Genomic DNA, 10,025 nt, shown 5'->3' with positions numbered 1-10,025 from the left:
ACAGAGCAAGACTCTGTCTCAAAAAAAAAAAAAAAAAAGAAAAAACAGATGAGTCGCACATTTGCTGCTGGGATTTTCTAGGATTGTCTGTGACAGAATGACCATCTTTTAAATATTAATGGAGTATAAATGGGGTCTTTCATATAACTTTTAACTCTTTGGCTATCCTGGGCTCGGATCGTATGTTTGAGCATAGTAGCTCCCTAAGCTCTTGCAGCCTTTCAGAAACCCCAGGTAGTGCTAATAACCTTTTTACCTGCAAATCATAAAGTAACTGGCCCAGTGCCTTTGGGCTCTGTAGGCTTTAGCCTTGTTTTGGTAGGATGTTCAGTATATTCTTAGAATTCTGACCACCTATTTAGCGATACTTCAAGTACTCTATTCTCATCACTAACTGGCTGTCCTTCTGGGAACGATGATGGGGCTTCCAGGAAGTCAGGTGTCAAGAAAGGAGGGGTAAGTACTCTCCACTTGCTGGAAAATCATTGTAAGTCTGTTGGGTATGAAATTTTAGGGAAAGTCTTATATAGTTCCCTTTCCAGACTGTCCTTTGACTCAAGCTAAGTCTGTGCTTCCATTCCGAAGGTCACATTCCTAGCATTCTTTGGAAGTCTTAGCTCATACTCCCATTCACATATGGGAGGTTAGATTTGTTTTCCCCTACCCAGAGTCCCTTTTCAGTTTACCCCATGGCTTAGTCTGCTATCAGATACCAGTTCTCTAGCAGATTCTCCAATAGTTTTTTCCCCAATGGGGAGGGTGGAAGGGAGGGACTAATGTAAATAAGAAGATGAGTAGTTGTGTTACAGTTCATTTTCTTAAAAAAAAAAAAAAGTATTTTGAGAAAAGGTGCAAAATATTCTTGAAAGTCTCTAGGCCAGCCAAAGTCCACATATGGATGTTTGGGGATGTTATTTAAATACTCAGCAGGCTGAGTGCAGGTATACGTGTGTATAGCGTGTGTATACTTTGCTTTTGTTTTATAACATTGTCAGCTAATTTTGGCTTCTTTGTTCCTTGGCATCCATTCTTATAAGTGATGGGATGCCATGAAATGTACTGTATTGTATATTACTTGGGCAGACACTAGGTTTTCAAAGAAGTCTGGCAGCACTTGGGCTATAGAGGGCTCGGCATGACCAAAGTCCTAAAGATTTTACCTCCCAGCTTTGGTTGTACATGTTCTCAAGTGGTGAGGTGAGATTGTGGCTGGAGGAGGAGAAAGGATGGCATGAAAGAATGACCCTTACTGTGTTCTGTCCTTCTAATCAACATAATTAGGGCAGCTTACCCAGCTTGAAAACGATGACCCGGCCATTTTTAATGGCCACAGCTTGAAGTCTGGTCACTCATTTCACTTCAGAACTGAGTGAGGGGCCTTCCTGCAGAGCAGTCAGGAGAAATCATGGAGCCTGGGGCCCTGGAATGGCTGACCCTGTGCCTTGAGAGCTGATGGCAAGGGCAGTCTGGCACGGCTCATTTGGGTGGGTTTCCACAGGCATACCTTAATTCCTTGATCCTCTGCAAAGAGTAGCTCATTGGTTGAGCAAGCGCTTCACAGGAGGACTGTGCTGGTTGTTCCCAGACCAAAGAGGGTCACTTTTGACCCCATCTACTTCAAGGGGACAGAGCCTAGGCAGCAGCTTCTCCTAATTTTTAACACTAAAATTCAAGGAAGCAGTAGAGGAAAGAATGCATTGCTACCACAGATAGAAATAGGGGACTTATAGAGCTTTCAACTAGTAACCGTCAGCTCTCAGATGCATTTTTGTGTCTTTGCTTGAGCTGCCAAAGAAGGGTCACTTCTTCCTGATGGAAGAAGTGCCTCGGGGTTGCAGGGCTGCAGAGTGACAACTGCACTGAATGACACTTTACTTTTTGTCTTTGGCTTACTAGGTAGCACTGGGAGGCCCGGGAAAATTGGTGATTACAGTAGCACTTTGGGAAGTTAAGGCCTCCTTTGGCTTTGCTTTGGAGAGATGATGACATGCTTGGTTTTCCATTTGGATAATCAGGAAACCTCCCTAGTCCATCCGTATTGCATCAGAGTGGGATTACAACCCTGGAAGAGTCCACTGCCAGAAGAGTAGTTGCTTTCCTTGAGTTTCCAAAGCTTATGATTTTCTGGATCAAGTAACCCACTTTTTAAAACCAGAGATCAGGAGTTTGAGACCAGCCTGGCCAACATGGTGAAACCCCATCTCTATCAAAAATAGAAAAAATTAGCCAGGCGTGATGGTGGGCACCTGTAGTCCCAGCTACTTGGGAAGCTGAGGCAGAAGAATCACTTGAACCCAGGAGGCGGAGGCTGCAGTAAGCCAAGATTGCACCACTGCACTCACAGCCTGGGTGGCAGAGCAAGACTCTATCTCAAAATAAAAATGGAAAAGGAAAAGAAAGGTTAATCCTTCCAAATATGGGGGTAGGATGAGTAGAGCTTGTTTGATGTGAAAGTGGGTAAGGAGGGAGTGGCCTGAGACACTTGTATTGCAGACTTCCCTGGAGGTTTCCAGTAGCACTACTGTTCTTAAAAGAGTTTTGTTTTAACTTCATCTGCTTTGTTAACATCCAGTCCAATTGAGGTGATCTCAGAGGCATGTTCAGGACACCTAGCATGGGGAAGGCCACCCTGCCCAGGTGGTTGAAAAGAAAATTGGTCTGGACAGCCTGTTGTCTTTTGTCTTCATGTAATGTTGTTTGTTTGTTTTAAAGGACTAATGTTTATTACAGTGTTAAAAGTGTAACATACTAAGTGTGTAGAATAAAAGTGCAATAACAAAAGACAACGACTTGGCACACACTTCAGTCTTTATCCTCTCTCCTTTCTGTGCTGCCTGGCTTTTTCCATGATATTGTTACTGTGTTGTGTGCATTCTGAAGAGACATGACTCTGGGTTACTCTTCATTAGTGTAATTTTGAAGGGTTGGGTTTGGTTTTATAGAACATTCTGTATACTTGTTGGGATACACAAATACCAGATGTGCTGTATAATAAAGATCACATTAACGTTTTAGGTTTCTGTTTGGTTTTGGTTTTCCTTACCTCACTTCCCAGAGTAATAGGACGTTCCCTAATCCATTCCATTCCACCGTGACCTGCAGTCAGTGTCTCTCAGTTTGACTTAGGGGAGATGGATGGAACACGTTCCTCTCCCATCAGGGGCCCTCCCCAGCCACCATGGCTCTTGGCCTCTGGGTACTTTACATCACCACTACTGGAGGGTGGGGCAAAGGAATGGGAGATAGGATAGTGGTGAAAAGGGGTGAGATGATAGCAATATATCTGCCAGCGCCTATCTGGGTGACACCCTTTTTTCCAGCTTCTTTTAAGCAAGAACCTGCATCATTGTAAGTTCACATACAAACCTAGCTACTCTTTATTACACTGTGAGGGAACTGGGCACGGAATCTTATGCTGGCCTATCTGCCTGTAGTGTATTTTGAATTTTCTATTTAGGCTCACCCTAGTGGGGATATTTGCTTGCTCAGCAGTGCCTGACAGGTACCACCATGGGCCACCGCCAAGAGAGAGGCACCACCTCTAGTCACCAGGGATGGTCAACATGCAGCATGAGGTGCGTTTGCTTTGGTTTGTTTTTGGTTATCATACCATGTCGGGCTTGTGTGGCTGTTATTTTTTGTTATGACTATTTTTGGTTTGACTGCAACACAAGGTTGACCAGCAGGTGGCAGCACATCTTGAGTAGTTGGTATGTACCTGCTCCTTGAGGTTGATCTCAATGGTTCCCAGCCCACACCCACACAGTAGTCATTTATTTAATGACTAACAAGTGAGGCAGGTTAGCTTAGTTGGTTAGAGTGTAATGCTAATCATGCAGATAAGCCTTTTTTATTTTTATTTTGGAGATGGTATCTTGCTCTTGCTGTTGCCCAGGCTGGAGTGCAGTGGCACAAACATGGCTCATGGTAGCCTTGACCACCTGGGCTCAAGCAGTCTTCTCCCTCAGCCTCCTGAGTACCCAGACCACAGATGCATGCCATCATGCCTGGCTGTTTTTGTTTGTTTAAGAGATGGGGTCTGGCCATGTTGCCCAGGCTGGTCTCAAACTCCTGGGCTCCAGCAATCCTCCTGCCTCAGCCTCCCAAAGGGCTGGGATTACAGGTGTAAGCCACGCACGCAGCCCAAGTAAGCCTCTTAGCACTTGTGAAACTCCCTACTAACTCCAGCCACCCTTTAACTGTATGGGATACAGTTAAATGTATCCCATCTTATATGCCTATGCCCTGTATTTTCTTAGGCAGTTCAGTGTGACTGAGTCCTCTTCACCTTTTCCCTTTCCCTTATTACTTTGGAAAAAATAGCCTGTGGTATACACATTTTCAGATTGGGCATGCTTTTTCAAGAACACATCCCTCAGTAGACATGTGCCCTGAATAGGGCAACTTGGCTGGCCTTCTTGATCCTATATTTGGGTGGGGTTCAAGCTTCTGAACATTATTATTATTATTATTACTTTAGAGATGGGGTTTCACCATGTTGACCATGCTGGTCTCGAACTCCTGGCCTCAAGTGATCCACCCACCTCGGCCTCCCAAAGTGCTGGGATTACAGGCGTGAGCCACCACGCCCGGCCGCTTCTGAACATTATTAGGTTCAATCTCAAAATTTCTGCCTTTACCAGAATCCCAAGGAGTCTATGAAGTGCTAACTGAATAGCCTCCTTTGGAGTGCAGTTACCATGGGGGACAAGCACTGATTGAGGCCTCCTGTGGCCCTTCTAGGGAGACCCTGTTCCTTGGTATATTTTAATTTTAGTTTTTTTTTGAGACAGAGTCTCCCTTTCTCTCTCAGGCTGGAGTGCAATGGTATGATCTCAGCTCACTGCAACTTCTGCCTCCTGGGTTCAAGCTATTCTCCTGCCTCAGCCTCCCAAGTGGCTGGGATTACAGGCATGCACCACCACGCCCAGCTAATTTTTGTATTTTTAGTAGAGATGGGGTTTCCCCATGTTGGCCAGGCTGGTCTCCAAACCCTGACCTCAGGTAATCTGGCCTCCCAAAATGCTGGGATTACAAGCATGAGCCACCACACCCGTCCCCCTTGGTATATTTTGAAGGTAGCATTTCAAATCCATGAAAAAAAATAGATTAGTCAGTAAAGTTGGCTATCTCCTTGTCTTAGTCTTTTCCTGCTATTGTAACAAAATACCACAGACCAGGTAATTTACAAATAACAGAAATGTATTTCTCACAGTTTTGGGAGCTGGGAAGTTCATGATCAAGGTGCCAGCAGGGTCAGTATCTGCTAAGGACTGCTCTGTGCTTTCAAGATGGCACCTTGTTGCAGTGTTCTTCAGGAGACTAACACTGTCCTCACATGGCAGAAGAGATTGGAGAACTAGGCAGCACTCTGAGCCTCTTTATAGTGCCATTAATCCCATCCATGAGGGCTAAGCCATCCTGGCTTAATCACCTCCCAAAGGCCCCACCTCTGAATAGTTTGGGGTTTGAGTTCCAGCATATGAATTTTGGAGGGACACACGCATTCAAATCATATCACCACCTAAGGAAAAAAAGATTTAAATCATCGTGTGAAAAAAAAAGTCCAGGCATAGGAAAGACGTATATCTAAACAAAAATCAAACCAGAGGCTGAGCACAGTGGCTTGGCTGGCTCATGCCTGTAATCCTAGTACTTTCAGAGGCCAAGGTGGGCAGATCACCTCAGGTCAGTAGTCAAGACCAGCCTGGCCAATATGGTCTCTACTAAAAATACAAAAATTAGCTGGGTGCGGTGGTGCATGGCTGTGAACCCAGCTATTCTGGAGGCTGAGGCATGAGAATCACTTGAACCTGGGAGGCAGAGGTTGCAGTGAGCTGAGATCATGCCACCATACTCTAGCCTGGGCAACAGAGCAAGACTCCATCCAAAAAAAAAAAGAGGCCAGTCGCAGTGGCTCACGCCTGTAATCCCAGCACTTTGGGAGGCCAAGGCAGGCAGATCACCTGAGGTCAGGAGTTCAAGACCACCCTGGCCAACATGGTGAAACCTCATCTCTATTTAAAAAAAAAAAAAAAAGAATATATATGACATAACCCATTTTTTGATAAAAATTCCTTTGTTCCCCATAACCCCAAATTATCTAGAGATTTAGTCCATCTGCATGTATAGTGCACAGAAAAAGGAAGTGTAAATGTTTAAATCAAACTGATGATAGTGGTTTTCCTAAAAAACCTCTAACTTTCAGGGTATGGAATTTCTGTATTGTTTATCTGCCATGAACATCTAGTATTTAAGAAAATGAATCCTGGCTAATTTAGGAGAAAGGAAATACGTGTTGGAAAAATACTAGCACCTCAAAAAATCAATAGGAACTGGAAGATCAGACTCACAGAATCAGTAGGCGGAAGCCAGAGCAGCTCTGCCAGCTTTTGCAGACGGCTCTCTAAGGCTGCGATAAACCATCTTTACTCCTTCATAAGCTGGCAGCCAGTGTGAGTTTTCTCGACTGGTCCAGCCTGGGTTCCAGGCCCATCCTCCAGGTTTACGTAGGTTCAGAACTGGAAGGATCTGTCCACTTCAGATTCCATGCTGGGAGGCAGGCACCTAAATTTGCCTGCTCACTTAAAACTACTTTCATTGGAGGAGATGTAACTCCTGAAAAGTAATCAAAGAGAAGTTAGAAAAGGGACCTAAATTCAGGGCTGGTGCCAGGTGACAGATGGTCTACAGTTCACCTCTTGGGCTGCTTGACCTCCATAGCCACCCTTCTGGAACTACTGGGAGGCAATGTCATGAAAGAAGATTGGCAGATTGGGGCCTGACACAGAGAGGCCACAACTTGGTGCCTGGGAAGGACATTTCTAAATCTCTGGAGTATTTTTCAACCTATGAAGACCACCTTGGCTTCTATTTCCTCTCTCTTTCCTTCCTCCCATTTTCTCAGCATGGCTTTCCCATGAATCACAAAGACACTCAAGCATCTAGAAATCAGAGCATTTCTATGTGTGGAAGCAGGAGTTTAAGAGGTAATGGGGCAAATGCCAGGCTCAATGTGAAGCCACTGGCTCTGAAAATAAGGGGAACTGCTCCAGGTTCCACGCTGGGACCACGGAGAAACACGGTGGTTAGTCTAAGACATTTTATTGAGCAGGATTTGCTTATAATTTTAAAAAATTATTATTTACTATTTGATACTGTCAAAGGAGTATATGTAATGTCCTCATAAATTCTGATGGGCTGGGTGTGGTGGCTCATGCTTGTAATCTTAGCACTTTGCAAGGCCAAGGGGGGCAGATCATTTGAGGTCAGGAGTTTGAGACCAGCCTGGCCAACATGGTGAAACCCTGTCTCCACTAAAAATACAAAAATTAGCTGGGTGTGGTGGCGGGCTCTGGTAGTCCCAGAGATTCGCGAGGCTGAGGCAGGATAATCGCTTGAAACTGGGAGGCGGAGGTTGCAGGGAGCCAAGATCACGCCATTGCATTCCAGCCTGGGTGACAAGAGCGAGACTCTGCCTCAAAAAAAAAAAAAAAAAAGAGTAGGAAAAAAAAAAAAAACACAGAGCTTTTTTTTATATATTAAGTAGAAAAAAATTTAATAGGAAAGAACAGAAAATAACAGAAAAAGTCATACAAGGCAGACACAGACAACAACCACAAGCAGCTGGTGTATCCATCTTCATATTAGAAAGTAGAATTTTGGGCCAGCATTACCATGATCAGGGCCTGCTTTGCTTCCAAGGGATCAGAGGTCACCAGATGGAGCCTAGTTTCCACACGTCCTTGGCTCCACTGGAGAAGGTGAGTTCCATGCAGAAAGTCACTGCCTGTCCTACACCCTGCTCTGCTGACCACAGATGGAGAGGACTGAGCGTTGTGGAAATCCTTTCCTTCCTCCCCCTGGCTCTAGCCTCCTGTTTCCTCTCAGGAGCCACATCTTCCCACACTACTTCCCATTCCTTTTTGTTTGTTTTTCAGACGGAATTTTGCTCTTTTTGCCAAGGCTGGAGTGCAATGGCACGATTTTGTCTCACTGCAACCTCTGCCTCCCGGGTTCAAGCGATTCTCCTGCCTCAGCCTCCCAAGAAGCTGGGATTACAGGCACACGCCACCACACCCAGCTAATTTTGTATTTTTAGTAGAGACGGGGTCTCACCATGTTGGCCAGGCTGGTCTTGAACTCTTGACCTACAGTAATCCATCTGCCTCAGCCTCCTAAAGTGCTGGGATTGTAGGTGTGAGCCACCGTACCCGGCCCCCATTCCTTTTAACAGTAAATTAAGTTTTCACATATTTATGTTCCAGTCCTACTCTTCCACCCATGGGCTGTGTGACTTCAGGGAAAATCCTTAACCCCCGAGCCTTACTTTCTTATTTTTTATTATTATTATTTTTGAGACAGGGTCTTACTCTGTCACCCAGGCAGGAGTGCAGTGGTATGATCATGGTTCTTTGCAGCCTCAGCCTCTCAGGCTCAGACAATCCTCTGGCCTTCCAAGTAGCTGGGATGACAAGTGCACACCACCACACCCAGCTAATTTTTTTATTTGTAGAGACAAGATCTCCCTATGTTGCCTAGGCCAGTCTCTAACTCCCGAACTCAAATGATCCTCCCACCTCAGCTTCCCAAAGTGCTAGGATTACAGGTGTGAGCCACTGTGCCCGGACCCTCACTTTCTTCTTTTTATTTTAGGTGGACTTTTGCTCTTGTTGCCCAGGCTGGAGTGCAGTGGTACGATCTCAGCTCACTGCAACCTCCACCTCCCGGGTTCAAGCAATTCTCTTGCCTTAGCCTTGGCAGTCACTGAGATTACAGGCATGCGCCACCATGCCCAGCTAATTTTTTATTTTTAGTAGAGATGGGGTTTTGCCATGTTGAACAGGCTGGTCTCAAACTCCTGACCGCAGGTGATCCACCTGCCCCGGCCTCCCAAAGTGCTGGGGTTATAGGCGTGAGCCACTGCACCCGGCGAGCCTCAATTTCTTTTTTTTTTTTTTTGAGATGGGGTTTCACTCTTGTTGCCCAGGCTGGAGTGCAGCCTGATCTCTGCTCACTGCAACCTCTGCCTCCTGGGTTTAAGTGATTCTTCTGCCTCAGCCTCCTGAGTAGCTGGAATTACAGGTGTGCACCACGTTGCCCAGCTAATTTTTGTATTATTTTGGTAGAGACGAGGAGGTTTCACCACATCGGCCAGGCTGGTCTTGAACTGCTGACCTCAGATGATCTGCCCACCTTGGCCTCTCAAAGTGCTGGGATTACAGGCGTGAGCCATTGTGTCTGGCAAGCCTCACTTTCTTAATCTGTAAATTTAGGAAATGAATCCAGTCTCTCAGGGCCATTGTGAATATCTGACAATGACTTGTCTACCCTTGGTGGACCTGAGGGGTTAGCAGGCGTGCAGAACCAGACAGGGAACATAGAGCTTATGTCTGTCAGGTGACAGACATAAATAAAATAATGACGCAAATAGATTTTCTTTTTTTGAGACGGGGTTTCTCTCTGTGACTCAGGCTGCAGTGCGGTGTTGCAATCTCATTTCACTGCAGCCTCGACTTCCCAAGCTCAGGCAATCCTCCCACCTCAGCTCCCTGAGTAGCTGAGACTACAGATGTGCACCACCGTGAGTGGCAGCTAATTTTTTGTATTATTTTATAGAGATCGGGTTTCACCATGTTGCCCAGGCTGGTCTCAAACTCCAGAGCGCAAGGGATCCCCCTCCTGAGCCTCCCAAAGTGCTGGGATTACAGGCATGAGTTACTAAACTGGGCTGCGAATAGATGTTATTGTGATGGACAGTATCATTGACATGAGATGTCTCTCTGCCAGCAGAATCCAGCTCTGTTCCCTCTTCTCCTATTTCCTTTCAAGCAGTCAAAGATAAGCACAGTTGGTCAAAGTGGTGAAAGCAAAGGGCAGGTCGCAGTGGCTCACGCCTATAATCCCAGCACTTTGGGAGGCCGAGGCGGGTGAATCACGAGGTCAAGAGATCGAAACCATCCTGGTCAACATGGTGAAACCCCGTCTCTACTAAAAATACAAAAATTAGCTGGGCATGGTGGCGC

This window comes from Sapajus apella, unplaced genomic scaffold, assembly GCF_009761245.1.
Source record: "Sapajus apella isolate SASKATOON/1434 unplaced genomic scaffold, GSC_monkey_1.0 scaffold22, whole genome shotgun sequence".
NCBI classification, from domain to species: Eukaryota; Metazoa; Chordata; class Mammalia; order Primates; family Cebidae; genus Sapajus; species Sapajus apella.
The sequence above is the reverse complement of the archived record's forward strand: the minus strand, read 5'-3'. Positions refer to the sequence as shown.